The sequence below is a fragment of the Eubalaena glacialis genome, chromosome 2 (genome assembly GCF_028564815.1).
Source record: "Eubalaena glacialis isolate mEubGla1 chromosome 2, mEubGla1.1.hap2.+ XY, whole genome shotgun sequence".
Lineage (NCBI taxonomy): Eukaryota > Metazoa > Chordata > Mammalia > Artiodactyla > Balaenidae > Eubalaena > Eubalaena glacialis.
This window is the reverse complement of record NC_083717.1, coordinates 56303831-56329099: the sequence shown is the minus strand read 5'-3', so window position 1 is coordinate 56329099 and position 25269 is coordinate 56303831. Positions and strand designations below refer to the sequence as shown.

Sequence of the window (25269 nt, the reverse complement as noted above, 5' to 3'; positions counted from 1 at the left end):
TTGCTTCTGGGAGCACTGGGAGTGACCCCAAGGGCACATCAGATGTGCTTGTAGGTGGCAGGGTCTCCAGGTCCACGTAGATGTGACACCCACGGCCGGGAGGCAGGTCTCGTCCAGTCTTTGTGCTTTGGTCAGAAGGCGTGGCTGTGGGAGAGCGGGAGTCTGTGACCCATTTCAGCAGCCCCTGGGGGTTAAACTTCGCATGCGGCCTCTTGAAGCTGACAGGGGTCTTTCTCCTTTCAGTTGGGGGTCCAACCAGGGTGCTGTGTATAATCTATGGCATTTACTGTTGGAGGTGTCTGCAGAGGGCCACAGCGACACCCAGAGACCAAGACGCGTATTCAGCGCCACACACAGGAACCCACAAGCGCATCCTCGTGCGCAGTCACAGTCACACACGCCCACTCACGTGAATACACAGATACAGTGTCTGACACACCGACCAATGTACGTGCCTAACTTCCTCCAGTCATGCTGTGAGACACGCAATCAGTTTTCGGTAATGGATAGTGTTACTTGGAAAGCAGGTTCTGGGCTCACGGCAAGGTAAGTGTTCGCAAGAATCATGTTCTCTGAACCGTGGTGCAATTCAGAAGCCTGCATGATTTCTGTCCACTTCTCAGGTGCAGCTGCAGGGCAAGGCTGGCCGTCGGCAAAGACAAGAAGACCTTCGCGTTGTCTGATGACTGGATGTCCTAAGGAGAACTGGAAAAAGTGGGGCGGGCGCACATTGCTGAGCGTGGCTCTGGATAACTCAGGACGGTAGGCATTCACCCATACGAAAATGTGCCATTGGATATTAGGTTTTCATCAGATGGGCCCAGTGGCTGCAAGAGTGGATTGATTGTTGGTCTTGCTGAGTGGCCTGAAGACTGTGGATTCCCCAGGCTTTTGGAGTACTTCCGGGTCATGGCTCCTCTGCAGAGCCCCACGGCCTGCCCGTTTGTGTTCTGCAGCGTCCCAGCATGTGCTTGGATCGATGATGACACCCTTGTATGCATTCCTTGGAAAATCTGAACAAAATGAGTGAGAATGCTCTACCGTCTCCTCATCGAAACTGAGGTCCAGCACGTTTCCTCTCTCGGGGGTATGGGACAGTTAGGAGTGAGGGCCGACGTCCCCTGCTGACAGGCATGCAAACACCACTAAGGGCTCCAGCATTGGAGGGACTCCTGTGTGAGGGTCGACCGTGTCTGCCCATAAGCTGGGTCATCTATGAATCCCCGGTCCCTGCTAAAAGACCGCTGAGGGAATACAAGAGGGCAGGCTCTCCTGCTAGTCTTCAGAGTCGGAGCGTGTGCTGTTGGAGGCCCAGTGAGCTTGCAGCTTGGAGAGGTGTGTTTTGGGCAGGATCACACTTTGTGCATGCCGCTTCGGAGGTTGATTCTGGAAGCCAAAATGAGCAAGCTTCCCTGGTTGGAGCCTGGAGCCTCAGGCCAGGCCTGTGGCCCTCTCTGATGTTGTGTGTGATGTGGTGAGGTTCCTGAGTGCCCGGTGGGGCTGGAGCAGTGAGCGGGGGTGGGCTGGATTTGAGCGATGGCAGAAGGGGGCCGATGGACTAGGCCTCGGGGCTGCCCCTTTCAGCTCCTCTGCTGAAGCTGCCGGCACACTGTTGGTGCTAAGTGGATCATCGTGGAGTGGGCTGAGAATCGAGTGCAGCATTTAAGCCTGTGTGGTGGCTGGGGGCCTGGAGAGAAAGTTAAGGTATCATGAGGACACGTCCTATGTAATGTCGTGGGATGGGCTGTCATCATTGTGTTGCAGGCGCTGGCCTCAGCTTCCCGAGGATGTGTCTTGTTCGTGAAGGGCTGGCATCAGCTGCCTATGGAGGGGATGGCTTTGGCAGTTCATGAGGTTGTAGTGAGGTAGGTAACCTGTGTAGAGTTGCGATCCCATTTCCGGAGGAGTGACTCCACACGGGTGTCTTGCGGGACGTAGAGAAGATGGACATGCTGAGGCATCTGTGCCGGCCTCCTTGGGGGTAGGTGAGTTATGTGAACAAGCCCTTTGGTCGTTTTGTTCCTTCTTTTGGGAATGTGCAAAGCGATAGTGTTTCTCCAGGAGGGCATGACGCGGCCGGCCCATGTGGCATGCAGGCCGTTCGAAGAGCCAGAGCTTTATCCGGAGCAGTCCATTGGCCGGGAAGAGATGGGGACACTGTTGCCCTGCCAGGTGCCCTGCCGTGGCCAACCACCTTTCCCTTTCAGGCTTCCAAGTCCCCTCGCATGGCAGAGGTCTTCCATTGAAAGTCTGTCTGTGGTCCTCGGGGACAGTGCCTTTGATCACTGTGAGTTCCTCGGTAGTGTCGCTGTGGCAGTGGAGAATTGCCAGGATGCATGCGGTGCCGTGGGCCTCATCAAAGCAGACAGGCTTGCGGTCTGTCTTCCCTGGTGTTCAGTGTCCCCCTGTTCGCATGATGTCTGTGGCTTCAAGTAGGGTTGAGTCGCCCTGCAGGCAGCAGGAGGGCACTTAGGACGAGGCTGTGAAGCGTTTGAGCGTTTCCTCAGTGGTCTGGGCCGTGAAACCTGCCAGTTGGAAGCTTGCCGATACGTGGCCGGGAAGGTGGCCTAATTTCCGCTGTCAGGTCCCAACCTGTGTCATGGTTGCTGAAGCCCAACACTTCCCGTTGTGGGCATTCCCACGGGGTCACGGAAAGTGATATGGTCTAGTTGGTGAGAAGAGGCACTTGGGCCGAAGTTCGTTAGCCCCTTGAGTAGTGCCGGGCTGCATCTTGCCTGTAGGCAACTGCAGGTCGGAGGCAGGCCCCCCATGGGAGGTTCCCTTGGTTCTGGGAGCGCTGGGAGTGACCCCAAGGGCACATCAGATGTGCTTGTAGGTGGCAGGGTCTCCAGGTCCACGTAGATGTGACACCCACGGCCGGGAGGCAGGTCTCGTCCAGTCTTTGTGCTTTGGTCAGAAGGCGTGGCTGTGGGAGAGCGGGAGTCTGTGACCCATTTCAGCAGCCCCTGGGGGTTAAACTTCGCATGCGGCCTCTTGAAGCTGACAGGGGTCTTTCTCCTTTCAGTTGGGGGTCCAACCAGGGTGCTGTGTATAAACTATGGCGTTTACTGTTGGAGGTGTCTGCAGAGGGCCACAGCGACACCCAGAGACCAAGACGCGTATTCAGCGCCACACACAGGAACCCAAAAGCGCATCCTCGTGCGCAGTCACAGTCACACACGCCCACTCACGTGAATACACAGATACAGTGTCTGACACACCGACCAATGTACGTGCCTAACTTCCTCCAGTCATGCTGTGAGACACGCAATCAGTTTTCGGTAATGGATAGTGTTACTTGGAAAGCAGGTTCTGGGCTCACGGCAAGGTAAGTGTTCGCAAGAATCATGTTCTCTGAACCGTGGTGCAATTCAGAAGCCTGCATGATTTCTGTCCCCTTCTCAGGTGCAGCTGCAGGGCAAGGCTGGCCGTCGGCAAAGACAAGAAGACCTTCGCGTTGTCTGATGACTGGATGTCCTAAGGAGAACTGGAAAAAGTGGGGCGGGCGCACATTGCTGAGCGTGGCTCTGGATAACTCAGGACGGTAGGCATTCACCCATACGAAAATGTGCCATTGGATATTAGGTTTTCATCAGATGGGCCCAGTGGCTGCAAGAGTGGATTGATTGTTGGTCTTGCTGAGTGGCCTGAAGACTGTGGATTCCCCAGGCTTTTGGAGTACTTCCGGGTCATGGCTCCTCTGCAGAGCCCCACGGCCTGCCCGTTTGTGTTCTGCAGCGTCCCAGCATGTGCTTGGATCGATGATGACACCCTTGTATGCATTCCTTGGAAAATCTGAACAAAATGAGTGAGAACGCTCTACCGTCTCCTCATCGAAACTGAGGTCCAGCACGTTTCCTCTCTCGGGGGTATGGGACAGTTAGGAGTGAGGGCCGACGTCCCCTGCTGACAGGCATGCAAACACCACTAAGGGCTCCAGCATTGGAGGGACTCCTGTGTGAGGGTCGACCGTGTCTGCCCATAAGCTGGGTCATCTATGAATCCCCGGTCCCTGCTAAAAGACCGCTGAGGGAATACAAGAGGGCAGGCTCTCCTGCTAGTCTTCAGAGTCGGAGCGTGTGCTGGTGGAGGCCCAGTGAGCTTGCAGCTTGGAGAGGTGTGTTTTGGGCAGGATCACGCTTTGTGCATGCCGCTTCGGAGGTTGATTCTGGAAGCCAAAATGAGCAAGCTTCCCTGGTTGGAGCCTGGAGCCTCAGGCCAGGCCTGTGGCCCTCTCTGATGTTGTGTGTGGTGTGGTGAGGTTCCTGAGTGCCCGGTGGGGCTGGAGCAGTGAGCGGGGGTGGGCTGGAGTTGAGCGATGGCAGAAGGGGGCCGATGGACTAGGCCTCGGGGCTGCCCCTTTCAGCTCCTCTGCTGAAGCTGCCGGCACACTGTTGGTGCTAAGTGGATCATCGTGGAGTGGGCTGAGAATCGAGTGCAGCATTTAAGCCTGTGTGGTGGCTGGGGGCCTGGAGAGAAATTTAAGTTATCATGAGGACACGTCCTATGTAATGTCGTGGGATGGGCTGTCATCATTGTGTTGCAGGCGCTGGCCTCGGCTTCCCGAGGATGTGTCTTGTTCGTGAAGGGCTGGCATCAGCTGCCTATGGAGGGGATGGCTTTGGCAGTTCATGAGGTTGTAGTGAGGTAGGTAACCTGTGTAGAGTTGCGATCCCATTTCGGGAGGAGTGACTCCACACGGGTGTCTTGCGGGACGTAGAGAAGATGGACATGCTGAGGCATCTGTGCCGGCCTCCTTGGGGGTAGGTGAGTTATGTGAACAAGCCCTTTGGTCGTTTTGTTCCTTCTTTTGGGAATGTGCAAAGCGATAGTGTTTCTCCAGGAGGGCATGATGCGGCCGGCCCATGTGGCATGCAGGCCGTTCGAAGAGCCAGAGCTTTATCCGGAGCAGTCCATTGGCCGGGAAGAGATGGGGACACAGTTGCCCTGCCAGGTGCCCTGCCGTGGCCAACCACCTTTCCCTTTCAGGCTTCCAAGTCCCCTCGCATGGCAGAGGTTTTCCATTGAAAGTCTGCCTGTGGTCCTCGGGGACAGTGCCTTTGATCACTGTGAGTTCCTCGGTAGTGTCGCTGTGGCAGTGGAGAATTGCTAGGATGCATGCGGTGCTGTGGGCCTCATCAAAGCAGACAGGCTTGCCTTTCTGTCTTCCCTGGTGTTCAGTGTCCCCCTGTTCGCATGATGTCTGTGGCTTCAAGTAGGGTTGAGTCGCCCTGCAGGCAGCAGGAGGGCACTTAGGACGAGGCTGTGAAGCGTTTGAGCGTTTCCTCAGTGGTCTGGGCCGCGAAACCTGCCAGTTGGAAGCTGGCCGATACGTGGCCGGGAAGGTGGCCTAATTTCCGCTGTCAGGTCCCAACCTGTGTCATGGTTGCTGAAGCCCAACACTTCCCGTTGTGGGCATTCCCACGGGGTCACGGAAAGTGATATGGTCTAGTTGGCGAGAAGAGGCAATTGGGCCGAAGTTCGTTAGCCCCTTGAGTAGTGCTGGGCTGCATCTTGCCTGTAGGCAACTGCAGGTCGGAGGCAGGCCCCCCATGGGAGGTTCCCTTGCTTCTGGGAGCACTGGGAGTGACCCCAAGGGCACATCAGATGTGCTTGTAGGTGGCAGGGTCTCCAGGTCCACGTAGATGTAACACCCACGGCCGGGAGGCAGGTCTCGTCCAGTCTTTGTGCTTTGGTCAGAAGGCGTGGCTGTGGGAGAGCGTGAGTCTGTGACCCATTTCAGCAGCCCCTGGGGGTTAAACTTCGCATGCGGCCTCTTGAAGCTGACAGGGGTCTTTCTCCTTTCAGTTGGGGGTCCAACCAGGGTGCTGTGTATAATCTATGGCATTTACTGTTGGAGGTGTCTGCAGAGGGCCACAGCGACACCCAGAGACCAAGACGCGTATTCAGCGCCACACACAGGAACCCACAAGCGCATCCTCGTGCGCAGTCACAGTCACACACGCCCACTCACGTGAATACACAGATACAGTGTCTGACACACCGACCAATGTACGTGCCTAACTTCCTCCAGTCATGCTGTGAGACACGCAATCAGTTTTCGGTAATGGATAGTGTTACTTGGAAAGCAGGTTCTGGGCTCACGGCAAGGTAAGTGTTCGCAAGAATCATGTTCTCTGAACCGTGGTGCAATTCAGAAGCCTGCATGATTTCTGTCCCCTTCTCAGGTGCAGCTGCAGGGCAAGGCTGGCCGTCGGCAAAGACAAGAAGACCTTCGCGTTGTCTGATGACTGGATGTCCTAAGGAGAACTGGAAAAAGTGGGGCGGGCGCACATTGCTGAGCGTGGCTCTGGATAACTCAGGACGGTAGGCATTCACCCATACGAAAATGTGCCATTGGATATTAGGTTTTCATCAGATGGGCCCAGTGGCTGCAAGAGTGGATTGATTGTTGGTCTTGCTGAGTGGCCTGAAGACTGTGGATTCCCCAGGCTTTTGGAGTACTTCCGGGTCATCGCTCCTCTGCAGAGCCCCACGGCCTGCCCGTTTGTGTTCTGCAGCGTCCCAGCATGTGCTTGGATCGATGATGACACCCTTGTATGCATTCCTTGGAAAATCTGAACAAAATGAGTGAGAATGCTCTACCGTCTCCTCATCGAAACTGAGGTCCAGCACGTTTCCTCTCTCGGGGGTATGGGACAGTTAGGAGTGAGGGCCGACGTCCCCTGCTGACAGGCATGCAAACACCACTAAGGGCTCCAGCATTGGAGGGACTCCTGTGTGAGGGTCGACCGTGTCTGCCCATAAGCTGGGTCATCTATGAATCCCCAGTCCCTGCTAAAAGACCGCTGAGGGAATACAAGAGGGCAGGCTCTCCTGCTAGTCTTCAGAGTCGGAGCGTGTGCTGGTGGAGGCCCAGTGAGCTTGCAGCTTGGAGAGGTGTGTTTTGGGCAGGATCACACTTTGTGCATGCCGCTTCGGAGGTTGATTCTGGAAGCCAAAATGAGCAAGCTTCCCTGGTTGGAGCCTGGAGCCTCAGGCCAGGCCTGTGGCCCTCTCTGATGTTGTGTGTGGTGTGGTGAGGTTCCTGAGTGCCCGGTGGGGCTGGAGCAGTGAGCGGGGGTGGGCTGGAGTTGAGCGATGGCAGAAGGGGGCCGATGGACTAGGCCTCGGGGCTGCCCCTTTCAGCTCCTCTGCTGAAGCTGCCGGCACACGGTTGGTGCTAAGTGGATCATCGTGGAGTGGGCTGAGAATCGAGTGCAGCATTTAAGCCTGTGTGGTGGCTGGGGGCCTGGAGAGAAAGTTAAGGTATCATGAGGACACGTCCTATGTAATGTCGTGGGATGGGCTGTCATCATTGTGTTGCAGGCGCTGGCCTCAGCTTCCCGAGGATGTGTCTTGTTCGTGAAGGGCTGGCATCAGCTGCCTATGGAGGGGATGGCTTTGGCAGTTCATGAGGTTGTAGTGAGGTAGGTAACCTGTGTAGAGTTGCGATCCCATTTCCGGAGGAGTGACTCCACACGGGTGTCTTGCGGGACGTAGAGAAGATGGACATGCTGAGGCATCAGTGCCGGCCTCCTTGGGGGTAGGTGAGTTACGTGAACAAGCCCTTTGGTCGTTTTGTTCCTTCTTTTGGGAATGTGCAAAGCGATAGTGTTTCTCCAGGAGGGCATGACGCGGCCGGCCCATGTGGCATGCAGGCCGTTCGAAGAGCCAGAGCTTTATCCGGAGCAGTCCATTGGCCGGGAAGAGATGGGGACACTGTTGCCCTGCCAGGTGCCCTGCCGTGGCCAACCACCTTTCCCTTTCAGGCTTCCAAGTCCCCTCGCATGGCAGAGGTCTTCCATTGAAAGTCTGTCTGTGGTCCTCGGGGACAGTGCCTTTGATCACTGTGAGTTCCTCGGTAGTGTCGCTGTGGCAGTGGAGAATTGCCAGGATGCATGCGGTGCCGTGGGCCTCATCAAAGCAGACAGGCTTGCGGTCTGTCTTCCCTGGTGTTCAGTGTCCCCCTGTTCGCATGATGTCTGTGGCTTCAAGTAGGGTTGAGTCGCCCTGCAGGCAGCAGGAGGGCACTTAGGACGAGGCTGTGGAGCGTTTGAGCGTTTCCTCAGTGGTCTGGGCCGTGAAACCTGCCAGTTGGAAGCTTGCCGATACGTGGCCGTGAAGGTGGCCTAATTTCCGCTGTCAGGTCCCAACCTGTGTCATGGTTGCTGAAGCCCAACACTTCCCGTTGTGGGCATTCCCACGGGGTCACGGAAAGTGATATGGTCTAGTTGGTGAGAAGAGGCACTTGGGCCGAAGTTCGTTAGCCCCTTGAGTAGTGCCGGGCTGCATCTTGCCTGTAGGCAACTGCAGGTCGGAGGCAGGCCCCCCATGGGAGGTTCCCTTGCTTCTGGGAGCGCTGGGAGTGACCCCAAGGGCACATCAGATGTGCTTGTAGGTGGCAGGGTCTCCAGGTCCACGTAGATGTGACACCCACGGCCGGGAGGCAGGTCTCGTCCAGTCTTTGTGCTTTGGTCAGAAGGCGTGGCTGTGGGAGAGCGGGAGTCTGTGACCCATTTCAGCAGCCCCTGGGGGTTAAACTTCGCATACGGCCTCTTGAAGCTGACAGGGGTCTTTCTCCTTTCAGTTGTGGGTCCAACCAGGGTGCTGTGTATAAACTATGGCGTTTACTGTTGGAGGTGTCTGCAGAGGGCCACAGCGACACCCAGAGACCAAGACGCGTATTCAGCGCCACACACAGGAACCCACAAGCGCATCCCCGTGCGCAGTCACAGTCACACACGCCCACTCACGTGAATACACAGATACAGTGTCTGACACACCGACCAATGTACGTGCCTAACTTCCTCCAGTCATGCTGTGAGACACGCAATCAGTTTTCGGTAATGGATAGTGTTACTTGGAAAGCAGGTTCTGGGCTCACGGCAAGGTAAGTGTTCGCAAGAATCATGTTCTCTGAACCGTGGTGCAATTCAGAAGCCTGCATGATTTCTGTCCCCTTCTCAGGTGCAGCTGCAGGGCAAGGCTGGCCGTCGGCAAAGACAAGAAGACCTTCGCGTTGTCTGATGACTGGATGTCCTAAGGAGAACTGGAAAAAGTGGGGCGGGCGCACATTGCTGAGCGTGGCTCTGGATAACTCAGGACGGTAGGCATTCACCCATACGAAAATGTGCCATTGGATATTAGGTTTTCATCAGATGGGCCCAGTGGCTGCAAGAGTGGATTGATTGTTGGTCTTGCCGAGTGGCCTGAAGACTGTGGATTCCCCAGGCTTTTGGAGTACTTCCGGGTCATGGCTCCTCTGCAGAGCCCCACGGCCTGCCCGTTTGTGTTCTGCAGCGTCCCAGCATGTGCTTGGATCGATGATGACACCCTTGTATGCATTCCTTGGAAAATCTGAACAAAATGAGTGAGAACGCTCTACCGTCTCCTCATCGAAACTGAGGTCCAGCACGTTTCCTCTCTCGGGGGTACGGGACAGTTAGGAGTGAGGGCCGACGTCCCCTGCTGACAGGCATGCAAACACCACTAAGGGCTCCAGCATTGGAGGGACTCCTGTGTGAGGGTCGACCGTGTCTGCCCATAAGCTGGGTCATCTATGAATCCCCGGTCCCTGCTAAAAGACCGCTGAGGGAATACAAGAGGGCAGGCTCTCCTGCTAGTCTTCAGAGTCGGAGCGTGTGCTGGTGGAGGCCCAGTGAGCTTGCAGCTTGGAGAGGTGTGTTTTGGGCAGGATCACGCTTTGTGCATGCCGCTTCGGAGGTTGATTCTGGAAGCCAAAATGAGCAAGCTTCCCTGGTTGGAGCCTGGAGCCTCAGGCCAGGCCTGTGGCCCTCTCTGATGTTGTGTGTGGTGTGGTGAGGTTCCTGAGTGCCCGGTGGGGCTGGAGCAGTGAGCGGGGGTGGGCTGGAGTTGAGCGATGGCAGAAGGGGGCCGATGGACTAGGCCTCGGGGCTGCCCATTTCAGCTCCTCTGCTGAAGCTGCCGGCACACTGTTGGTGCTAAGTGGATCATCGTGGAGTGGGCTGAGAATCGAGTGCAGCATTTAAGCCTGTGTGGTGGCTGGGGGCCTGGAGAGAAAGTTAAGGTATCATGAGGACACGTCCTATGTAATGTCGTGGGATGGGCTGTCATCATTGTGTTGCAGGCGCTGGCCTCAGCTTCCCGAGGATGTGTCTTGTTCGTGAAGGGCTGGCATCAGCTGCCTATGGAGGGGATGGCTTTGGCAGTTCATGAGGTTGTAGTGAGGTAGGTAACCTGTGTAGAGTTGCGATCCCATTTCCGGAGGAGTGACTCCACACGGGTGTCTTGCGGGACGTAGAGAAGATGGACATGCTGAGGCATCTGTGCCGGCCTCCTTGGGGGTAGGTGAGTTACGTGAACAAGCCCTTTGGTCGTTTTGTTCCTTCTTTTGGGAATGTGCAAAGTGATAGTGTTTCTCCAGGAGGGCATGACGCGGCCGGCCCATGTGGCATGCAGGCCGTTCGAAGAGCCAGAGCTTTATCCGGAGCAGTCCATTGGTCACGAAGAGATGGGGACACAGTTGCCCTGCCAGGTGCCCTGCCGTGGCCAACCACCTTTCCCTTTCAGGCTTCCAAGTCCCCTCGCATGGCAGAGGTCTTCCATTGAAAGTCTGTCTGTGGTCCTCGGGGACAGTGCCTTTGATCACTGTGAGTTCCTCGGTAGTGTCGCTGTGGCAGTGGAGAATTGCCAGGATGCATGCGGTGCCGTGGGCCTCATCAAAGCAGACAGGCTTGCCTTTCTGTCTTCCCTGGTGTTCAGTGTCCCCCTGTTCGCATGATGTCTGTGGCTTCAAGTAGGGTTGAGTCGCCCTGCACGCAGCAGGAGGGCACTTAGGACGAGGCTGTGAAGCGTTTGAGCGTTTCCTCAGTGGTCTGGGCCGTGAAACCTGCCAGTTGGAAGCTTGCCGATACGTGGCCGGGAAGGTGGCCTAATTTCCGCTGTCAGGTCCCAACCTGTGTCATGGTTGCTGAAGCCCAACACTTCCCGTTGTGGGCATTCCCACGGGGTCACGGAAAGTGATATGGTCTAGTTGGCGAGAAGAGGCAATTGGGCCGAAGTTCGTTAGCCCCTTGAGTAGTGCTGGGCTGCATCTTGCCTGTAGGCAACTGCAGGTCGGAGGCAGGCCCCCCATGGGAGGTTCCCTTGCTTCTGGGAGCACTGGGAGTGACCCCAAGGGCACATCAGATGTGCTTGTAGGTGGCAGGGTCTCCAGGTCCACGTAGATGTGACACCCACGGCCGGGAGGCAGGTCTCGTCCAGTCTTTGTGCTTTGGTCAGAAGGCGTGGCTGTGGGAGAGCGGGAGTCTGTGACCCATTTCAGCAGCCCCTGGGGGTTAAACTTCGCATGCGGCCTCTTGAAGCTGACAGGGGTCTTTCTCCTTTCAGTTGGGGGTCCAACCAGGGTGCTGTGTATAATCTATGGCATTTACTGTTGGAGGTGTCTGCAGAGGGCCACAGCGACACCCAGAGACCAAGACGCGTATTCAGCGCCACACACAGGAACCCACAAGCGCATCCTCGTGCACAGTCACAGTCACACACGCCCACTCACGTGAATACACAGATACAGTGTCTGACACACCGACCAATGTACGTGCCTAACTTCCTCCAGTCATGCTGTGAGACACGCAATCAGTTTTCGGTAATGGATAGTGTTACTTGGAAAGCAGGTTCTGGGCTCACGGCAAGGTAAGTGTTCGCAAGAATCATGTTCTCTGAACCGTGGTGCAATTCAGAAGCCTGCATGATTTCTGTCCCCTTCTCAGGTGCAGCTGCAGGGCAAGGCTGGCCGTCGGCAAAGACAAGAAGACCTTCGCGTTGTCTGATGACTGGATGTCCTAAGGAGAACTGGAAAAAGTGGGGCGGGCGCATATTGCTGAGCGTGGCTCTGGATAACTCAGGACGGTAGGCATTCACCCATACGAAAATGTGCCATTGGATATTAGGTTTTCATCAGATGGGCCCAGTGGCTGCAAGAGTGGATTGATTGTTGGTCTTGCTGAGTGGCCTGAAGACTGTGGATTCCCCAGGCTTTTGGAGTACTTCCGGGTCATCGCTCCTCTGCAGAGCCCCACGGCCTGCCCGTTTGTGTTCTGCAGCGTCCCAGCATGTGCTTGGATCGATGATGACACCCTTGTATGCATTCCTTGGAAAATCTGAACAAAATGAGTGAGAATGCTCTACCGTCTCCTCATCGAAACTGAGGTCCAGCACGTTTCCTCTCTCGGGGGTATGGGACAGTTAGGAGTGAGGGCCGACGTCCCCTGCTGACAGGCATGCAAACACCACTAAGGGCTCCAGCATTGGAGGGACTCCTGTGTGAGGGTCGACCGTGTCTGCCCATAAGCTGGGTCATCTATGAATCCCCAGTCCCTGCTAAAAGACCGCTGAGGGAATACAAGAGGGCAGGCTCTCCTGCTAGTCTTCAGAGTCGGAGCGTGTGCTGGTGGAGGCCCAGTGAGCTTGCAGCTTGGAGAGGTGTGTTTTGGGCAGGATCACACTTTGTGCATGCCGCTTCGGAGGTTGATTCTGGAAGCCAAAATGAGCAAGCTTCCCTGGTTGGAGCCTGGAGCCTCAGGCCAGGCCTGTGGCCCTCTCTGATGTTGTGTGTGGTGTGGTGAGGTTCCTGAGTGCCCGGTGGGGCTGGAGCAGTGAGCGGGGGTGGGCTGGAGTTGAGCGATGGCAGAAGGGGGCCGATGGACTAGGCCTCGGGGCTGCCCCTTTCAGCTCCTCTGCTGAAGCTGCCGGCACACTGTTGGTGCTAAGTGGATCATCGTGGAGTGGGCTGAGAATCGAGTGCAGCATTTAAGCCTGTGTGGTGGCTGGGGGCCTGGAGAGAAAGTTAAGGTATCATGAGGACACGTCCTATGTAATGTCGTGGGATGGGCTGTCATCATTGTGTTGCAGGCGCTGGCCTCAGCTTCCCGAGGATGTGTCTTGTTCGTGAAGGGCTGGCATCAGCTGCCTATGGAGGGGATGGCTTTGGCAGTTCATGAGGTTGTAGTGAGGTAGGTAACCTGTGTAGAGTTGCGATCCCATTTCCGGAGGAGTGACTCCACACGGGTGTCTTGCGGGACGTAGAGAAGATGGACATGCTGAGGCATCAGTGCCGGCCTCCTTGGGGGTAGGTGAGTTACGTGAACAAGCCCTTTGGTCGTTTTGTTCCTTCTTTTGGGAATGTGCAAAGCGATAGTGTTTCTCCAGGAGGGCATGACGCGGCCGGCCCATGTGGCATGCAGGCCGTTCGAAGAGCCAGAGCTTTATCCGGAGCAGTCCATTGGCCGGGAAGAGATGGGGACACTGTTGCCCTGCCAGGTGCCCTGCCGTGGCCAACCACCTTTCCCTTTCAGGCTTCCAAGTCCCCTCGCATGGCAGAGGTCTTCCATTGAAAGTCTGTCTGTGGTCCTCGGGGACAGTGCCTTTGATCACTGTGAGTTCCTCGGTAGTGTCGCTGTGGCAGTGGAGAATTGCCAGGATGCATGCGGTGCCGTGGGCCTCATCAAAGCAGACAGGCTTGCGGTCTGTCTTCCCTGGTGTTCAGTGTCCCCCTGTTCGCATGATGTCTGTGGCTTCAAGTAGGGTTGAGTCGCCCTGCAGGCAGCAGGAGGGCACTTAGGACGAGGCTGTGGAGCGTTTGAGCGTTTCCTCAGTGGTCTGGGCCGTGAAACCTGCCAGTTGGAAGCTTGCCGATACGTGGCCGTGAAGGTGGCCTAATTTCCGCTGTCAGGTCCCAACCTGTGTCATGGTTGCTGAAGCCCAACACTTCCCGTTGTGGGCATTCCCACGGGGTCACGGAAAGTGATATGGTCTAGTTGGTGAGAAGAGGCACTTGGGCCGAAGTTCGTTAGCCCCTTGAGTAGTGCCGGGCTGCATCTTGCCTGTAGGCAACTGCAGGTCGGAGGCAGGCCCCCCATGGGAGGTTCCCTTGCTTCTGGGAGCGCTGGGAGTGACCCCAAGGGCACATCAGATGTGCTTGTAGGTGGCAGGGTCTCCAGGTCCACGTAGATGTGACACCCACGGCCGGGAGGCAGGTCTCGTCCAGTCTTTGTGCTTTGGTCAGAAGGCGTGGCTGTGGGAGAGCGGGAGTCTGTGACCCATTTCAGCAGCCCCTGGGGGTTAAACTTCGCATACGGCCTCTTGAAGCTGACAGGGGTCTTTCTCCTTTCAGTTGGGGGTCCAACCAGGGTGCTGTGTATAAACTATGGCGTTTACTGTTGGAGGTGTCTGCAGAGGGCCACAGCGACACCCAGAGACCAAGACGCGTATTCAGCGCCACACACAGGAACCCACAAGCGCATCCTCGTGCGCAGTCACAGTCACACACGCCCACTCACGTGAATACACAGATACAGTGTCTGACACACCGACCAATGTACGTGCCTAACTTCCTCCAGTCATGCTGTGAGACACGCAATCAGTTTTCGGTAATGGATAGTGTTACTTGGAAAGCAGGTTCTGGGCTCACGGCAAGGTAAGTGTTCGCAAGAATCATGTTCTCTGAACCGTGGTGCAATTCAGAAGCCTGCATGATTTCTGTCCCCTTCTCAGGTGCAGCTGCAGGGCAAGGCTGGCCGTCGGCAAAGACAAGAAGACCTTCGCGTTGTCTGATGACTGGATGTCCTAAGGAGAACTGGAAAAAGTGGGGCGGGCGCACATTGCTGAGCGTGGCTCTGGATAACTCAGGACGGTAGGCATTCACCCATACGAAAATGTGCCATTGGATATTAGGTTTTCATCAGATGGGCCCAGTGGCTGCAAGAGTGGATTGATTGTTGGTCTTGCCGAGTGGCCTGAAGACTGTGGATTCCCCAGGCTTTTGGAGTACTTCCGGGTCATGGCTCCTCTGCAGAGCCCCACGGCCTGCCCGTTTGTGTTCTGCAGCGTCCCAGCATGTGCTTGGATCGATGATGACACCCTTGTATGCATTCCTTGGAAAATCTGAACAAAATGAGTGAGAACGCTCTACCGTCTCCTCATCGAAACTGAGGTCCAGCACGTTTCCTCTCTCGGGGGTACGGGACAGTTAGGAGTGAGGGCCGACGTCCCCTGCTGACAGGCATGCAAACACCACTAAGGGCTCCAGCATTGGAGGGACTCCTGTGTGAGGGTCGACCGTGTCTGCCCATAAGCTGGGTCATCTATGAATCCCCGGTCCCTGCTAAAAGACCGCTGAGGGAATACAAGAGGGCAGGCTCTCCTGCTAGTCTTCAGAGTCGGAGCGTGTGCTGGTGGAGGCCCAGTGAGCTTGCAGCTTGGAGAGGTGTGTTTTGGGCAGGATCACGCTTTGTGCATGCCGCTTCGGAGGTTGATTCTGGAAGCCAAAATGAGCAAGCTTCCCTGGTTGGAGCCTGGAGCCTCAGGCCAGGCCTGTGGCCCTCTCTGATGTTGTGTGTGGTGTGGTGAGGTTCCTGAGTGCCCGGTGGGGCTGGAGCAGTGAGCGGGGGTGGGCTGGAGTTGAGCGATGGCAGAAGGGGGCCGATGGACTAGGCCTCGGGGCTGCCCCTTTCAGCTCCTCTGCTGAAGCTGCCGGCACACTGTTGGTGCTAAGTGGATCATCGTGGAGTGGGCTGAGAATCGAGTGCAGCATTTAAGCCTGTGTGGTGGCTGGGGGCCTGGAGAGAAAGTTAAGGTATCATGAGGACACGTCCTATGTAATGTCGTGGGATGGGCTGTCATCATTGTGTTGCAGGCGCTGGCCTCAGCTTCCCGAGGATGTGTCTTGTTCGTGAAGGGCTGGCATCAGCTGCCTATGGAGGGGATGGCTTTGGCAGTTCATGAGGTTGTAGTGAGGTAGGTAACCTGTGTAGAGTTGCGATCCCATTTCCGGAGGAGTGACTCCACACGGGTGTCTTGCGGGACGTAGAGAAGATGGACATGCTGAGGCATCTGTGCCGGCCTCCTTGGGGGTAGGTGAGTTACGTGAACAAGCCCTTTGGTCGTTTTGTTCCTTCTTTTGGGAATGTGCAAAGTGATAGTGTTTCTCCAGGAGGGCATGACGCGGCCGGCCCATGTGGCATGCAGGCCGTTCGAAGAGCCAGAGCTTTATCCGGAGCAGTCCATTGGTCACGAAGAGATGGGGACACAGTTGCCCTGCCAGGTGCCCTGCCGTGGCCAACCACCTTTCCCTTTCAGGCTTCCAAGTCCCCTCGCATGGCAGAGGTCTTCCATTGAAAGTCTGTCTGTGGTCCTCGGGGACAGTGCCTTTGATCACTGTGAGTTCCTCGGTAGTGTCGCTGTGGCAGTGGAGAATTGCCAGGATGCATGCGGTGCCGTGGGCCTCATCAAAGCAGACAGGCTTGCCTTTCTGTCTTCCCTGGTGTTCAGTGTCCCCCTGTTCGCATGATGTCTGTGGCTTCAAGTAGGGTTGAGTCGCCCTGCACGCAGCAGGAGGGCACTTAGGACGAGGCTGTGAAGCGTTTGAGCGTTTCCTCAGTGGTCTGGGCCGTGAAACCTGCCAGTTGGAAGCTTGCCGATACGTGGCCGGGAAGGTGGCCTAATTTCCGCTGTCAGGTCCCAACCTGTGTCATGGTTGCTGAAGCCCAACACTTCCCGTTGTGGGCATTCCCACGGGGTCACGGAAAGTGATATGGTCTAGTTGGTGAGAAGAGGCACTTGGGCCGAAGTTCGTTAGCCCCTTGAGTAGTGCCGGGCTGCATCTTGCCTGTAGGCAACTGCAGGTCGGAGGCAGGCCCCCCATGGGAGGTTCCCTTGCTTCTGGGAGCGCTGGGAGTGACCCCAAGGGCACATCAGACGTGCTTGTAGGTGGCAGGGTCTCCAGGTCCACGTAGATGTGACACCCACGGCCGGGAGGCAGGTCTCGTCCAGTCTTTGTGCTTTGGTCAGAAGGCGTGGCTGTGGGAGAGCGGGAGTCTGTGACCCATTTCAGCAGCCCCTGGGGGTTAAACTTCGCATACGGCCTCTTGAAGCTGACAGGGGTCTTTCTCCTTTCAGTTGGGGGTCCAACCAGGGTGCTGTGTATAAACTATGGCGTTTACTGTTGGAGGTGTCTGCAGAGGGCCACAGCGACACCCAGAGACCAAGACGCGTATTCAGCGCCACACACAGGAACCCACAAGCGCATCCTCGTGCGCAGTCACAGTCACACACGCCCACTCACGTGAATACACAGATACAGTGTCTGACACACCGACCAATGTACGTGCCTAACTTCCTCCAGTCATGCTGTGAGACACGCAATCAGTTTTCGGTAATGGATAGTGTTACTTGGAAAGCAGGTTCTGGGCTCACGGCAAGGTAAGTGTTCGCAAGAATCATGTTCTCTGAACCGTGGTGCAATTCAGAAGCCTGCATGATTTCTGTCCCCTTCTCAGGTGCAGCTGCAGGGCAAGGCTGGCCGTCGGCAAAGACAAGAAGACCTTCGCGTTGTCTGATGACTGGATGTCCTAAGGAGAACTGGAAAAAGTGGGGCGGGCGCACATTGCTGAGCGTGGCTCTGGATAACTCAGGACGGTAGGCATTCACCCATACGAAAATGTGCCATTGGATATTAGGTTTTCATCAGATGGGCCCAGTGGCTGCAAGAGTGGATTGATTGTTGGTCTTGCCGAGTGGCCTGAAGACTGTGGATTCCCCAGGCTTTTGGAGTACTTCCGGGTCATGGCTCCTCTGCAGAGCCCCACGGCCTGCCCGTTTGTGTTCTGCAGCGTCCCAGCATGTGCTTGGATCGATGATGACACCCTTGTATGCATTCCTTGGAAAATCTGAACAAAATGAGTGAGAACGCTCTACCGTCTCCTCATCGAAACTGAGGTCCAGCACGTTTCCTCTCTCGGGGGTACGGGACAGTTAGGAGTGAGGGCCGACGTCCCCTGCTGACAGGCATGCAAACACCACTAAGGGCTCCAGCATTGGAGGGACTCCTGTGTGAGGGTCGACCGTGTCTGCCCATAAGCTGGGTCATCTATGAATCCCCGGTCCCTGCTAAAAGACCGCTGAGGGAATACAAGAGGGCAGGCTCTCCTGCTAGTCTTCAGAGTCGGAGCGTGTGCTGGTGGAGGCCCAGTGAGCTTGCAGCTTGGAGAGGTGTGTTTTGGGCAGGATCACGCTTTGTGCATGCCGCTTCGGAGGTTGATTCTGGAAGCCAAAATGAGCAAGCTTCCCTGGTTGGAGCCTGGAGCCTCAGGCCAGGCCTGTGGCCCTCTCTGATGTTGTGTGTGGTGTGGTGAGGTTCCTGAGTGCCCGGTGGGGCTGGAGCAGTGAGCGGGGGTGGGCTGGAGTTGAGCGATGGCAGAAGGGGGCCGATGGACTAGGCCTCGGGGCTGCCCCTTTCAGCTCCTCTGCTGAAGCTGCCGGCACACTGTTGGTGCTAAGTGGATCATCGTGGAGTGGGCTGAGAATCGAGTGCAGCATTTAAGCCTGTGTGGTGGCTGGGGGCCTGGAGAGAAAGTTAAGGTATCATGAGGACACGTCCTATGTAATGTCGTGGGATGGGCTGTCATCATTGTGTTGCAGGCGCTGGCCTCAGCTTCCCGAGGATGTGTCTTGTTCGTGAAGGGCTGGCATCAGCTGCCTATGGAGGGGATGGCTTTGGCAGTTCATGAGGTTGTAGTGAGGTAGGTAACCTGTGTAGAGTTGCGATCCCATTTCCGGAGGAGTGACTCCACACGGGTGTCTTGCGGGACGTAGAGAAGATGGACATGCTGAGGCATCTGTGCCGGCCTCCTTGGGGGTAGGTGAGTTACGTGAACAAGCCCTTTGGTCGTTTTGTTCCTTCTTTTGGGAATGTGCAAAGTGATAGTGTTTCTCCAGGAGGGCATGACGCGGCCGGCCCATGTGGCATGCAGGCCGTTCGAAGAGCCAGAGCTTTATCCGGAGCAGTCCATTGGTCACGAAGAGATGGGGACACAGTTGCCCTGCCAGGTGCCCTGCCGTGGCCAACCACCTTTCCCTTTCAGGCTTCCAAGTCCCCTCGCATGGCAGAGGTCTTCCATTGAAAGTCTGTCTGTGGTCCTCGGGGACAGTGCCTTTGATCACTGTGAGTTCCTCGGTAGTGTCGCTGTGGCAGTGGAGAATTGCCAGGATGCATGCGGTGCCGTGGGCCTCATCAAAGCAGACAGGCTTGCCTTTCTGTCTTCCCTGGTGTTCAGTGTCCCCCTGTTCGCATGATGTCTGTGGCTTCAAGTAGGGTTGAGTCGCCCTGCACGCAGCAGGAGGGCACTTAGGACGAGGCTGTGAAGCGTTTGAGCGTTTCCTCAGTGGTCTGGGCCGTGAAACCTGCCAGTTGGAAGCTTGCCGATACGTGGCCGGGAAGGTGGCCTAATTTCCGCTGTCAGGTCCCAACCTGTGTCATGGTTGCTGAAGCCCAACACTTCCCGTTGTGGGCATTCCCACGGGGTCACGGAAAGTGATATGGTCTAGTTGGTGAGAAGAGGCACTTGGGCCGAAGTTCGTTAGCCCCTTGAGTAGTGCCGGGCTGCATCTTGCCTGTAGGCAACTGCAGGTCGGAGGCAGGCCCCCCATGGGAGGTTCCCTTGCTTCTGGGAGCGCTGGGAGTGACCCCCAGGGCACATCAGACGTGCTTGTAGGTGGCAGGGTCTCCAGGTCCACGTAGATGTGACACCCACGGCCGGGAGGCAGGTCTCGTCCAGTCTTTGTGCTTTGGTCAGAAGGCGTGGCTGTGGGAGAGCGGGAGTCTGTGACCCATTTCAGCAGCCCCTGGGGGTTAAACTTCGCATGCGGCCTCTTGAAGCTGACAGGGGTCTTTCTCCTTTCAGTTGGGGGTCCAACCAGGGTGCTGTGTATAAACTATGGCGTTTACTGTTGGAGGTGTCTGCAGAGGGCCACAGCGACACCCAGAGACCAAGACGCGTATTCAGCGCCACACACAGGAACCCACAAGCGCATCCTCGTGCGCAGTCACAGTCACACACGCCCACTCACGTGAATACACAGATACAGTGTCTGACACACCGACCAATGTACGTGCCTAACTTCCTCCAGTCATGCTGTGAGACACGCAATCAGTTTTCGGTAATGGATAGTGTTACTTGGAAAGCAGGTTCTGGGCTCACGGCAAGGTAAGTGTTCGCAAGAATCATGTTCTCTGAACCGTGGTGCAATTCAGAAGCCTGCATGATTTCTGTCCCCTTCTCAGGTGCAGCTGCAGGGCAAGGCTGGCCGTCGGCAAAGACAAGAAGACCTTCGCGTTGTCTGATGACTGGATGTCCTAAGGAGAACTGGAAAAAGTGGGGCGGGCGCACATTGCTGAGCGTGGCTCTGGATAACTCAGGACGGTAGGCATTCACCCATACGAAAATGTGCCATTGGATATTAGGTTTTCATCAGATGGGCCCAGTGGCTGCAAGAGTGGATTGATTGTTGGTCTTGCCGAGTGGCCTGAAGACTGTGGATTCCCCAGGCTTTTGGAGTACTTCCGGGTCATGGCTCCTCTGCAGAGCCCCACGGCCTGCCCGTTTGTGTTCTGCAGCGTCCCAGCATGTGCTTGGATCGATGATGACACCCTTGTATGCATTCCTTGGAAAATCTGAACAAAATGAGTGAGAACGCTCTACCGTCTCCTCATCGAAACTGAGGTCCAGCACGTTTCCTCTCTCGGGGGTATGGGACAGTTAGGAGTGAGGGCCGACGTCCCCTGCTGACAGGCATGCAAACACCACTAAGGGCTCCAGCATTGGAGGGACTCCTGTGTGAGGGTCGACCGTGTCTTCCCATAAGCTGGGTCATCTATGAATCCCCGGTCCCTGCTAAAAGACCGCTGAGGGAATACAAGAGGGCAGGCTCTCCTGCTAGTCTTCAGAGTCGGAGCGTGTGCTGGTGGAGGCCCAGTGAGCTTGCAGCTTGGAGAGGTGTGTTTTGGGCAGGATCACGCTTTGTGCATGCCGCTTCGGAGGTTGATTCTGGAAGCCAAAATGAGCAAGCTTCCCTGGTTGGAGCCTGGAGCCTCAGGCCAGGCCTGTGGCCCTCTCTGATGTTGTGTGTGGTGTGGTGAGGTTCCTGAGTGCCCGGTGGGGCTGGAGCAGTGAGCGGGGGTGGGCTGGAGTTGAGCGATGGCAGAAGGGGGCCGATGGACTAGGCCTCGGGGCTGCCCCTTTCAGCTCCTCTGCTGAAGCTGCCGGCACACTGTTGGTGCTAAGTGGATCATCGTGGAGTGGGCTGAGAATCGAGTGCAGCATTTAAGCCTGTGTGGTGGCTGGGGGCCTGGAGAGAAAGTTAAGGTATCATGAGGACACGTCCTATGTAATGTCGTGGGATGGGCTGTCATCATTGTGTTGCAGGCGCTGGCCTCAGCTTCCCGAGGATGTGTCTTGTTCGTGAAGGGCTGGCATCAGCTGCCTATGGAGGGGATGGCTTTGGCAGTTCATGAGGTTGTAGTGAGGTAGGTAACCTGTGTAGAGTTGCGATCCCATTTCCGGAGGAGTGACTCCACACGGGTGTCTTGCGGGACGTAGAGAAGATGGACATGCTGAGGCATCTGTGCCGGCCTCCTTGGGGGTAGGTGAGTTACGTGAACAAGCCCTTTGGTCGTTTTGTTCCTTCTTTTGGGAATGTGCAAAGCGATAGTGTTTCTCCAGGAGGGCATGACGCGGCCGGCCCATGTGGCATGCAGGCCGTTCGAAGAGCCAGAGCTTTATCCGGAGCAGTCCATTGGCCGGGAAGAGATGGGGACACTGTTGCCCTGCCAGGTGCCCTGCCGTGGCCAACCATCTTTCCCTTTCAGGCTTCCAAGTCCCCTCGCATGGCAGAGGTCTTCCATTGAAAGTCTGTCTGTGGTCCTCGGGGACAGTGCCTTTGATCACTGTGAGTTCCTCGGTAGTGTCGCTGTGGCAGTGGAGAATTGCCAGGATGCATGCGGTGCCGTGGGCCTCATCAAAGCAGACAGGCTTGCGGTCTGTCTTCCCTGGTGTTCAGTGTCCCCCTGTTCGCATGATGTCTGTGGCTTCAAGTAGGGTTGAGTCGCCCTGCAGGCAGCAGGAGGGCACTTAGGACGAGGCTGTGAAGCGTTTGAGCGTTTCCTCAGTGGTCTGGGCCGTGAAACCTGCCAGTTGGAAGCTTGCCGATACGTGGCCGGGAAGGTGGCCTAATTTCCGCTGTCAGGTCCCAACCTGTGTCATGGTTGCTGAAGCCCAACACTTCCCGTTGTGGGCATTCCCACGGGGTCACGGAAAGTGATATGGTCTAGTTGGTGAGAAGAACCACTTGGGCCGAAGTTCGTTAGCCCCTTGAGTAGTGCCGGGCTGCATCTTGCCTGTAGGCAACTGCAGGTCGGAGGCAGGCCCCCCATGGGAGGTTCCCTTGCTTCTGGGAGCGCTGGGAGTGACCCCAAGGGCACATCAGATGTGCTTGTAGGTGGCAGGGTCTCCAGGTCCACGTAGATGGGACACCCACGGCCGGGAGGCAGGTCTCGTCCAGTCTTTGTGCTTTGGTCAGAAGGCGTGGCTGTGGGAGAGCGGGAGTCTGTGACCCATTTCAGCAGCCCCTGGGGGTTAAACTTCGCATGCGGCCTCTTGAAGCTGACAGGGGTCTTTCTCCTTTCAGTTGGGGGTCCAACCAGGGTGCTGTGTATAAACTATGGCATTTACTGTTGGAGGTGTCTGCAGAGGGCCACAGCGACACCCAGAGACCAAGACGCGTATTCAGCGCCACACACAGGAAACCACAAGCGCATCCTCATGCGCAGTCACAGTCACACACGCCCACTCACGTGAATACACAGATACAGTGTCTGACACACCGACCAATGTACGTGCCTAACTTCCTCCAGTCATGCTGTGAGACACGCAATCAGTTTTCGGTAATGGATAGTGTTACTTGGAAAGCAGGTTCTGGGCTCACGGCAAGGTAAGTGTTCGCAAGAATCATGTTCTCTGAACCGTGGTGCAATTCAGAAGCCTGCATGATTTCTGTCCCCTTCTCAGGTGCAGCTGCAGGGCAAGGCTGGCCGTCGGCAAAGACAAGAAGACCTTCGCGTTGTCTGATGACTGGATGTCCTAAGGAGAACTGGAAAAAGTGGGGCGGGCGCACATTGCTGAGCGTGGCTCTGGATAACTCAGGACGGTAGGCATTCACCCATACGAAAATGTGCCATTGGATATTAGGTTTTCATCAGATGGGCCCAGTGGCTGCAAGAGTGGATTGATTGTTGGTCTTGCTGAGTGGCCTGAAGACTGTGGATTCCCCAGGCTTTTGGAGTACTTCCGGGTCATGGCTCCTCTGCAGAGCCCCACGGCCTGCCCGTTTGTGTTCTGCAGCGTCCCAGCATGTGCTTGGATCGATGATGACACCCTTGTATGCATTCCTTGGAAAATCTGAACAAAATGAGTGAGAACGCTCTACCGTCTCCTCATCGAAACTGAGGTCCAGCACGTTTCCTCTCTCGGGGGTATGGGACAGTTAGGAGTGAGGGCCGACGTCCCCTGCTGACAGGCATGCAAACACCACTAAGGGCTCCAGCATTGGAGGGACTCCTGTGTGAGGGTCGACCGTGTCTGCCCATAAGCTGGGTCATCTATGAATCCCCGGTCCCTGCTAAAAGACCACTGAGGGAATACAAGAGGGCAGGCTCTCCTGCTAGTCTTCAGAGTCGGAGCGTGTGCTGGTGGAGGCCCAGTGAGCTTGCAGCTTGGAGAGGTGTGTTTTGGGCAGGATCACGCTTTGTGCATGCCGCTTCGGAGGTTGATTCTGGAAGCCAAAATGAGCAAGCTTCCCTGGTTGGAGCCTGGAGCCTCAGGCCAGGCCTGTGGCCCTCTCTGATGTTGTGTGTGGTGTGGTGAGGTTCCTGAGTGCCCGGTGGGGCTGGAGCAGTGAGCGGGGGTGGGCTGGAGTTGAGCGATGGCAGAAGGGGGCCGATGGACTAGGCCTCGGGGCTGCCCCTTTCAGCTCCTCTGCTGAAGCTGCCGGCACACTGTTGGTGCTAAGTGGATCATCGTGGAGTGGGCTGAGAATCGAGTGCAGCATTTAAGCCTGTGTGGTGGCTGGGGGCCTGGAGAGAAAGTTAAGGTATCATGAGGACACGTCCTATGTAATGTCGTGGGATGGGCTGTCATCATTGTGTTGCAGGCGCTGGCCTCAGCTTCCCGAGGATGTGTCTTGTTCGTGAAGGGCTGGCATCAGCTGCCTATGGAGGGGATGGCTTTGGCAGTTCATGAGGTTGTAGTGAGGTAGGTAACCTGTGTAGAGTTGCGATCCCATTTCCGGAGGAGTGACTCCACACGGGTGTCTTGCGGGACGTAGAGAAGATGGACATGCTGAGGCATCTGTGCCGGCCTCCTTGGGGGTAGGTGAGTTACGTGAACAAGCCCTTTGGTCGTTTTGTTCCTTCTTTTGGGAATGTGCAAAGCGATAGTGTTTCTCCAGGAGGGCATGACGCGGCCGGCCCATGTGGCATGCAGGCCGTTCGAAGAGCCAGAGCTTTATCCGGAGCAGTCCATTGGCCGGGAAGAGATGGGGACACTGTTGCCCTGCCAGGTGCCCTGCCGTGGCCAACCACCTTTCCCTTTCAGGCTTCCAAGTCCCCTCGCATGGCAGAGGTCTTCCATTGAAAGTCTGTCTGTGGTCCTCGGGGACAGTGCCTTTGATCACTGTGAGTTCCTCGGTAGTGTCGCTGTGGCAGTGGAGAATTGCCAGGATGCATGAGGTGCCGTGGGCCTCATCAAAGCAGACAGGCTTGCGGTCTGTCTTCCCTGGTGTTCAGTGTCCCCCTGTTCGCATGATGTCTGTGGCTTCAAGTAGGGTTGAGTCGCCCTGCAGGCAGCAGGAGGGCACTTAGGACGAGGCTGTGAAGCGTTTGAGCGTTTCCTCAGTGGTCTGGGCCGCGAAACCTGCCAGTTGGAAGCTTGCCGATACGTGGCCGGGAAGGTGGCCTAATTTCCGCTGTCAGGTCCCAACCTGTGTCATGGTTGCTGAAGCCCAACACTTCCCGTTGTGGGCATTCCCACGGGGTCACGGAAAGTGATATGGTCTAGTTGGTGAGAAGAGGCACTTGGGCCGAAGTTCGTTAGCCCCTTGAGTAGTGCCGGGCTGCATCTTGCCTGTAGGCAACTGCAGGTCGGAGGCAGGCCCCCCATGGGAGGTTCCCTTGCTTCTGGGAGCGCTGGGAGTGACCCCAAGGGCACATCAGATGTGCTTGTAGGTGGCAGGGTCTCCAGGTCCACGTAGATGGGACACCCACGGCCGGGAGGCAGGTCTCGTCCAGTCTTTGTGCTTTGGTCAGAAGGCGTGGCTGTGGGAGAGCGGGAGTCTGTGACCTATTTCAGCAGCCCCTGGGGGTTAAACTTCGCATGCGGCCTCTTGAAGCTGACAGGG

The 25269-nt window shown here is 56.5% G+C and overlaps 9 non-coding genes across 9 annotated transcripts; all 9 read left to right on the top strand.

Moving 5' to 3' along the window:
* Positions 1–973: 973 nt before the first annotated feature.
* LOC133086471 (small nucleolar RNA SNORD116) lies at positions 974–1066 on the top strand. Its single transcript, XR_009700226.1, has one exon. It is a non-coding gene; the product is annotated as a small nucleolar RNA SNORD116 (small nucleolar RNA).
* A 2689-nt stretch (positions 1067–3755) lies between these two features.
* Positions 3756–3848, top strand: LOC133086283 (small nucleolar RNA SNORD116). The gene has a single exon (XR_009700042.1). It is a non-coding gene; the product is annotated as a small nucleolar RNA SNORD116 (small nucleolar RNA).
* Positions 3849–6538: 2690 nt separating this feature from the next.
* Positions 6539–6631, top strand: LOC133086470 (small nucleolar RNA SNORD116). The gene has a single exon (XR_009700225.1). It is a non-coding gene; the product is annotated as a small nucleolar RNA SNORD116 (small nucleolar RNA).
* A 2689-nt stretch (positions 6632–9320) lies between these two features.
* On the top strand, positions 9321–9413 carry LOC133086282 (small nucleolar RNA SNORD116). The gene has a single exon (XR_009700041.1). It is a non-coding gene; the product is annotated as a small nucleolar RNA SNORD116 (small nucleolar RNA).
* Positions 9414–12103: 2690 nt separating this feature from the next.
* LOC133086468 (small nucleolar RNA SNORD116) lies at positions 12104–12196 on the top strand. Its single transcript, XR_009700223.1, has one exon. It is a non-coding gene; the product is annotated as a small nucleolar RNA SNORD116 (small nucleolar RNA).
* Positions 12197–14885: 2689 nt separating this feature from the next.
* Positions 14886–14978, top strand: LOC133086281 (small nucleolar RNA SNORD116). The gene has a single exon (XR_009700040.1). It is a non-coding gene; the product is annotated as a small nucleolar RNA SNORD116 (small nucleolar RNA).
* A 2690-nt stretch (positions 14979–17668) lies between these two features.
* Positions 17669–17761, top strand: LOC133086280 (small nucleolar RNA SNORD116). The gene has a single exon (XR_009700039.1). It is a non-coding gene; the product is annotated as a small nucleolar RNA SNORD116 (small nucleolar RNA).
* A 2690-nt stretch (positions 17762–20451) lies between these two features.
* Positions 20452–20544, top strand: LOC133086279 (small nucleolar RNA SNORD116). The gene has a single exon (XR_009700038.1). It is a non-coding gene; the product is annotated as a small nucleolar RNA SNORD116 (small nucleolar RNA).
* Positions 20545–23233: 2689 nt separating this feature from the next.
* On the top strand, positions 23234–23326 carry LOC133086278 (small nucleolar RNA SNORD116). The gene has a single exon (XR_009700037.1). It is a non-coding gene; the product is annotated as a small nucleolar RNA SNORD116 (small nucleolar RNA).
* Positions 23327–25269: the final 1943 nt, after the last annotated feature.